The 8,757-nt window shown below is 37.6% G+C and overlaps 1 long non-coding RNA gene across 1 annotated transcript; it reads right to left on the bottom strand.

Moving 5' to 3' along the window:
• Positions 1-1,239: 1,239 nt before the first annotated feature.
• Positions 1,240-1,544, bottom strand: LOC145051486 (uncharacterized). Its single transcript, XR_013683650.1, has 2 exons — positions 1,486-1,544; positions 1,240-1,403 (listed from the first exon to the last, which is right to left on the bottom strand). It is a non-coding gene; the product is annotated as an uncharacterized LOC145051486 (long non-coding RNA).
• Between the last annotated feature and the right edge of the window lie 7,213 nt (positions 1,545-8,757).

Here is an 8,757-nt window from a genome sequence, read left to right as displayed (position 1 = left end):
CTCATGGGTTCCTCCACCCTTAGCACAAATGTCGCGGCCCCTCAGATCCCTATCACCAGGCATGACTAGATCAAATTGCTTAGATGAAGCTAGCAGCGTCAGATCATGAGTATGCTTCCTCTTTCCTAGTTGCTCCCCCAGACCGAGCTCCCGTTTTCAAGTCACCTCGATCGTCCCATCAGTTTCGTGAAGGGCCGTCATCTGATCCTCAAACTTGGCGACCAATCTATCAGTGACAAGACCAATAATGCAAGGTAACTCCTATTGCAAAGTTCTCAAAACCTTAGTGGCAATCCAATCAAGGAAGCGATCCCCCTGAAAGCATGATGAATACCCTAACTTTGATCTGTCCTGGAAAGATCTAGCAATAAGGTCCTTCTCCCTGAAAAATTCTAAGTCTCCATAAGCCTTGATCTCCCGATGAACATCCAACTGTCATGTTGCAATCTCGACCCGAAAAGCTTCAAGTCGATCATCCAAGAGTTCCATGATCCCTTCCTTGATGGTACCAAACATCACAGGAGTTTGCTCCAAAATATTGCGGGTGATCTCCAACGAGATAAATTCCCACATCCGCTCATCCAGCAGCTCATCACCAGCACTTGAGCCTGAATAAGATCGTTCTCCACGAGTGCTCATCACCATACTGAAAAGCAACCATACACATGATCAAAAGATACCCAAAGAATCCTCATCCATAGGTTTCCTAGATTCTACGTGACTATCCTCGATTCGAATATAGATCATGTGATTTTAGTAGTACGGGCCCAATACTACTATCCACACCTATTCATACTTTCCTCAAGAATCACCCCGAATCCTATAAGTCACCTTCTCAAACAAGTACTCCAAGTACTCGCAACACAACGTATCCGAACCCGCTAAAAACACTTCCTAGGCTCCTTTAGGTTACCGACCTCCCCCTACCTAGGGATTTCAACGGGACCAAATGGGAACGGAATTAGCTGCCCCCGCCCCCGCTCCCTAAATCACTTGTTGCCCCCGCTCCCGGTCCCGCCCCTGGTTCCCCCGTTTAAACAGCCCCCGGTCCCGCTCCCGGTTACCTCCATCGCCCCCGGTCCTGCCCCCGTTCCCCCGGTCCCCCCGGTCTATGGGCTTAAAAATGGATTTTTTTGGTAAAAAATTGCCTTGTTTTAGACTAAAAAGACTATTTTTAATAACTTAAAAAGCTTAAAACCTAATCTTTTAGAAACAAAAAATAACATTAAAAATCCAACATTACAAAACACCAATTCCAACAATCTTACAAAGATAAATCCAATATTACAAATGCAAAATACGACAAATCCAAAATTACAAATATAAAATACCAACATGTCCTACATCTTCAATATCCATTAATTTCCTTCAACCCTTCATTCATTGACATTTGAATATCCTCCCTAAATAAATAACAAAAATAATAATAAAATAAATTGTTATCTTAGTTTATTCAATAAAAAACCACAAATTTAATAATTTTACCTCAATTCCCTCGTCGTCTTCATCGGAATGTAAATCATCACCATCAATAGCACCACCTAACCAAGAAAAAAAATTAAAGGTAATAAGAAAATTATATTAAAATGAAAAAAAACAAATAATGGTTCAAGCAAATTCATACATACATTTTTTTGCATAACTTATGGTGAGAATGCACCCCTTTGGTTCCATTTTTGGTTGTATAAGTAATTTCCTTTCTACAATACTTACAAACCGCCATTTTGGTTCCATTAAATTCTTCATAGGTGAAATGACGCCACATTGGAGATATAAATTTCATTTGTTTCTCGCTACAGTTAACTGCAGAATTGGCGGTATCATTAACTGTGGTTGAATCATTGGGTTGATTCGGCTCTGCTGAAGACATAACTACAAAAATCTGAAAATGGTTCACACAAATATACTAATCATCATTATTTTTTCATAGAAATAGCAAAATCTATACACAACTACACTATGTAAATAACTACAGTAAGATCCCATAATCTGTAAACAACCACTATAAAACCTGTACACAACTAAAATCTTTACACAACTACAATACGTAAACATGAGTATATCATGAAATATAGTGAACAACTACAATATGTAAACATGACTATATTACAGTGAGCAGTGAACAAATTCAGATTTGCAGCCAATCAAAATAAACATGAGTATATCATAAAATATAGTGAACAAGAAACTAGCAGTCAACAACAGTCAACAAAAAACCACAAAAACTCAAAATACACATGACTTATTTCCGATTTAGTCATTAATGTAAGAATAATTTTTTGTATCAGAGATTTGAAGATGAATAACTTAAAATCATTGGAACCAATTTCAAATCTCCGGTTTCAGCCCCTAAGGTAGTGGTTTAATCTGGATTAAACCAACAGTGCAAGCATATTTTTTTTGCCCCTAAGCCCTAAGGTTTAGATATTGGATACAAGTAATTGAACTTGAGATTGAGAAACTGGAATGCATGAGATTGAGAAACTGGAATGCAAAACTTGAGACATTTGTGAGTTATTTATCAAATAGTCAGATCTTTAACAGAGTTAAACTTGAGATTGAGAAACTGGAATGCAGAAGGTTACAACATTACCGTGGAAAATGGAATGCAAAAGGGGGTCGTTGCAAGCCTACGACGCTGCCTCGTTGCCTCATTCGTTGCCTACGGGAGTCGGGAAGAAAGGACGCTGCCTCATCTTCACTCTTCCGATTTCAATTCTTCATTTGTCGGTCCGAAGTCGGAACTCGGATTGTCGCTGTCGGTCGGAACTCGGTCACTCGGAACCTAGTCGTCTTCACTCTTCGACTTCAATTCTTCATTCGTATAAGGAGTAATCGTCTAATCGAGTTATGGAGTAATTGAGTATTGTGTATTGACGGAAGTTGGAACACAGAAAAGTTCAAGCCGTGTCAAGGGGTCTGCGGTCAAGCTCAAGCACTCAAGCCCTAATGGCCTAATTTTTTATTTTAAATTAAATATATATATATATATATATATATATATATATATATATATATATATAAATATAAACGGGGCCCCCGCGGGAGTACGGGACGGTAATACTCACTCCCGGTCCCGGTCCCGAAAATAAACGGGAGTTAATATCGCCCCCGTTCCCGCACCCGCTCCCGAATTTTTTTAAAAATTAGTCCCGTACGGTATCGGGGTCCCACGGGGATTTTTGACATCCCTACCCCTACCATCAGCTGCTGAAGAACTCCCACTAATATCCGCTAACTACTTCATGACTACAATCACATGCCATAAAGCTTAGATAATCCTTCAAGTAACAAACTCAACCCTACAACGGTTAGGCTCAAATGATAATTGCGCAATAGAGTCAAATCTATCTCTCTAAGATTATTTAACCTTTACAACAAGTGACTTGACACATTTAATTAATAGTTAACTCATATCACTAAGAGTCCCACAAAGCACAAACCAAGCAGCATTCGTGCAAAAACACTCTAAACCACAGAACAAACAAAGAACCTCCGAAGCTCACTTACTACCACCCATGCAAGGATCTTCCACTCTCACTACTGGGTGCCTTATGCATGCAAATTATACACAATACAAGATAAATAGACTGTCGAATAAAAGACTCTACCCTAGGACCACAACCAAACGAGGAATAGGAAATAACGCCAAATCAATCATTCTAGGTCTATATGATCCTAAACGTATACAATTTTTTTAGAATACACTTAGCAATTACTTCTACAAATACAAATTTCCAAATCTAGCCTAGCTTCCGATCCTCCTAGGCTACGAGGCATCACAAATCATTCCAATCCATCCAACCATCTGAAAATCTATTATAGCATGCAATTCCATAAGCACAACCAATCAGGCATATAAAGGCATCTCGCCTAGCATGAAATTTAGAAAGATCCTTAGCCCTAACCTAGCATGCAATTTTCATAACATAAAATCATAACAAACATGTATGGGTATTCAAGGAATTGCTTACTTGAGCTCGGAAGATTGCACACACCACACCCCTTTCTATTATTAGAAAATCTTAAAATAAACCTTTTATTTTATGGAAAATCTACCAAACCCTTAGTTTGAGTTCAGACACACCCAAGAGTATGGCTGAATCCCTAGGCTCTGATACCAACTTGTAACATCCCAACGTTTAAGACCAAAAATATCATTTTCATAATAATAAAACTATCATCCAAAATGTTTTCATAAAACCATAGTGAAATTAGAGTATGTCAATCATCATCCAAATACATCAGAGTCAAATAAAATGCGGAACAATATGGTGTGTACGATGGGATCATCCCTTCGATCCGATAGTACCGGAAATATAAACTGAAAACCGTAAGCATGAAGCTTAGTGAGATCCCCAAAAAACCCATACCATACATACATAACAATCAAACATATCTGGGTGCTCGCAACCCTTTCGGTCTCTTTCAACCAGTATTGGGTATATTTCAACTCTCTCGGTCGGTATTGGGTATATTTCAACCCCTTTGGTCTCTTTTAACCGATACTAGGTATATTTCAACACCTTTAGTCTCTTTCAACCGATATCGGGTCTATTTCACCACCCACCATCACCACATAATATCATAACAAAAGAGTCACAGAAACATCAAGCAGATACAGGCATAACGAACAATTATCATGAAGACAATCATCATACTACAAGCATAAATGAGTGGGTCAGCGTTGGTGCCTTCGACCCATGAATACAGTGAAAGAAATTCACCTCAACCCGCTGAAAATCAGATAGACGCTCGGACTACTGATCCGGATAATTCTCGCACTAATCAACCAAATAAAACCCTAATTAATAATTTGGCCATAAACCATAACCAGGAATCTAAGTCATTTATCCAACTCCCAGGGTAAAAGACCATTCTACCCTTTCCTCACTTAACCCAACAACCAAAGCCCAACCCAAATGGCTCCAAAAGCTCAATATGGCCCAAATTCATACATGAGGCCCAAAACCCATTATGGTCCAAAATCCAAGAAGGCCCAAAGCCTAATAATACCCCAAGGCCAAAAATACTATTAGCCCAACAAGGCCCAAACCCTAAAAGTCCAAATATGACCCCAAAAACGTGAAAGTCAACCAAAGTCAAGATGCTGAGTACGCCCGACACATTTAGACTTACGCCCAACGTAGTCCCTCCCGGGACAGTACGCACAATGTACGAGCTGGGTACCCCAGCGTACTCCACAGACAACCAACCCTTCCATTAAGTGCTTAATCAATTAAGCCACTAAGCCAAACTCTGAGATCTGATCCTAAATGGTGTCTTAATACGTAAATTTGGCAACATTACACTCTTTCATGACTTAATGGGGGTCCAGAACTAAAAAAGAACCATACGAGTAACTCTAACTCATGCATGAGCCAAGATGACTCATCAAGATTGAATTTTTATGAACAATGGACCTCAAAAATGCCAATATTAACCATTCCTAGCTTCTGGAGTAGCTCATACTCTCAAACACGGCTTAAAGAACCATAAAATCATAAAAAACAAGCCCTAACTAGATCTACACTAAAGAACCATAAAGATTGAAGCTTTATACCTCTAGAAGATAGATCAAGATTCACAAAGTCTGGATCCACAAGCTTCAAGCAATCCAACATTCCTTTAAGAAGCTCCTTCTTCTTAAATGAGCACCAAAACACATGAAATTACCCCAAGAACTCAAGAATCACACCAATAGAGGCTAGGGTTTTGTATCTAGGGTTTAATGGGATGGAGGCTGAAGGTAGAAGAGTTTGGAGTTGAGTTAAGGAGATTAAATAGGATCCTAGACCCTAAATTAGGGTTTTCACCTAACTGTATTATGCCCAATATACTAAAGAGGGCATCTGCGATCCATCTGCCTAGTACACCCAGCGTACCAGGCATAGCCCTATTACCACCAAACTTTAGAAGGCCATACCTTCTTCATTCTAAATTCAATTTCGACGGTCTTTCTTTCCCTGGAAAGGTGATAAGAAGCTCTACACTTTTATGAACTCCCACTTACCTTAAAGCTTTCTGGACTTAAATCCAAAATTCATGAAAGGCCCAAACTGACATTTTACGGTTATACCCTTGGACTCCAAAATGCAAACCTAACTCCCGAATTACCCAATCAACATTAACCCCGACCAAAGGGCCTAAATCTCTCTTTCCGCAAGGCCCAAAGCCATATGATAACTGATATTCGGGTCATAACCCCAAATTAGGAAACAATGTGGAATAAGGTGTTACAGAATCATACTCTCTATTCCATAAGGAATTATTTTCTTTATTCATGAAGGAATCATACTCTTTATTTCGAAGGCACCTCTATCGCCTTCCCGAAGGAATCATCTTTATACTTTTCTCATAATCCATCTTTACACATGTCCCATGTACATGCTATCCCATTATCTCATCTCAAGATCTTTTATACACATATGGTACTTTACTCATTAACTACTATCTAATTATTCTTCTAACATCTCTTACGTATTCTACACAATAACATATACATCTACACATACATACATACTCATCTAGATTATTATAATGCATATAATCATATTCTATCTTATTCTACCATTTCTTAGGTATTTAACAAATACGTTTCTAATCTAACCATACATTCTCTAAGTATACATACAAGCTCCGATGCATGTTTTCTAAACGTATACCTCATATATACGCTAAATATATGTACACGGTCTGTTACATGATTTTGGACGTATATTCATACTTTATCGTCATCTAATAACTTAAGGGCATTCACTTAGTGCCTCAAGATCCAACATACATATATATATATATATATATGTGTGTGTGTGTGTGTGTGTGTTTGTGTGTGTATGTGTGAAAACATAGGTTCAACTTATCATATTTTATTTTTATATTATATATATATTTTAATTCCAGACACGACCTTGTTTAGTGTTTTGATCATAAAATAGCAGATACATCTCCAAACGGGCTGGTATAGAACTTTCTGGGAACTAGACTCGATTTTCTTTGGTTTTAAATAGATTAAGACTTAAAATATAGATAAATCCCAAACTCGAAAAATTAGCTAAAAACCTAAAACGTAAGAAATCAGCCAGGTGCATCGTGCATACCAGAAGTGTGTCGTGTCTTGTGATTAAACAAGTTTCTTCAATTTTTTTGGTTTTAATTTTAGTCCTCATAACTAAAACCTAATGGCTCTAATACTACTGATGGGTTTTATATGCAACTATACCACTATATTTAAGCAACAAAAGCATTCAAGTATACCCTTAAGTGTACATGCACCTTAAGACCTAAGTTATACTATAATGGCAACATACTTTCATATCTATGAAAATAAACTAACAACAGAGTAGAATACCAACCTTACAAGTATAATAGTATATACTTAGTTCCACTTGAAGATCACAAACACTTGGGTTTCTTCTTGGAAGTTCTGGCACCCAAAACAAGAATGCCTCTAATGTCTCACACCCAAAATACTAAAACTATAAACTTTTAGAGAGATAGATAGAGAAGCGGGAGAGAGGAGAAAGATGTGAGAATCGAAATCTTTAGTATTTTAGGAGGTTGAGATGCACAAAAATATGAAGGCATGCATGGGTCTTTATATAGTTGTGGTGATAAGAAAATAACCCATATTTGAATCAATTAAATATTAAGATTTAATCTTGATTTAAATCCTCGCCTTATCAGTTACCTAGTTGATTCTCGAAGCCCCCAAACCATCCACCACTATAAGGGTTCCAGAACGTTCCCATTGCTCAAATCTTAAACAATTAACATTCAGCCCTTGTACCTCAAGCTTAATTCTAATTAATTTCGATTAATTCCTAATGAATTTCTAATTAGTTTCTAATTAAGTTATTAACTTGTAATAAATCAACTAACTAACTACCTTACTCTCTTAATTCTTTTCTAACTATTTTAGCTCTTGATGGCAACCCAAAATGGACTTTGTTATTATTCCCAAAGTTACACCAATTAGCTATGACACTGGACACATGTTTCCAAAAATTATATCGTGAGATTCGTGAAATTATTGTCCATCAAAGAGAATTAAATTGAATTGAACAGTAGTTTGAATCCTTTCCTGTAACCGAGTAATCGGAAAAAATCAAGAAAAGTAAAAATATGTTCGGATAAAGATGCTTTCCGTACATGATTCGGATGATAGGTGGTCGGAGGTTGTGGATCGATTTTCTCCATTTTCCATGTTTCTCTATGAAACATCCTGAAAATCAAAGGGTAAAAATTTCATTTTTATTATAATCAAAACACCATTGTAAATTTATCCAAACAATTAAAAGTATTTCAAATAAGACAATTATCAGAGTTCATCCCCAAAGATCACACATTGCGGAAAATACGGGTGTATGCGTTACGATCAATCCGATCCTTTTCCTTTCGAAACGGAAGTACCTAAAACCATAACCACAAACTATAAGCACAAAGCTTAGTGAGTTCCCCAAATACCACATACCACACATATCAAAAGAGCCTTACATAACATACATAATCATGATCCATACATATCGCACATAAACATAATCAGTAGGAGTATATATGCCAACCATAGTCTTGCCATTATGCCACGAGCCGCCTCGTGGTCTTCCTTGCCAGGCCCAGGGGCATAACCCTAGGTATTATAGACAAGTGCCAAGAGCCACCTCCTGATCTTCCATGCAAGCATCACAAAGACAACTAGCATATAATTCTACCATTACCAATCAATTAACTGCCAAAGTTTAGACTCTGGACTCGCAT

The sequence above is a fragment of the Lactuca serriola genome, chromosome 5 (assembly GCF_051521515.1).
Source record: "Lactuca serriola cultivar US96UC23 chromosome 5, Lser_US96UC23_V15, whole genome shotgun sequence".
Taxonomy (NCBI): Eukaryota; Viridiplantae; Streptophyta; class Magnoliopsida; order Asterales; family Asteraceae; genus Lactuca; species Lactuca serriola.
This window is presented reverse-complemented; position numbering and strand designations above follow the sequence as displayed.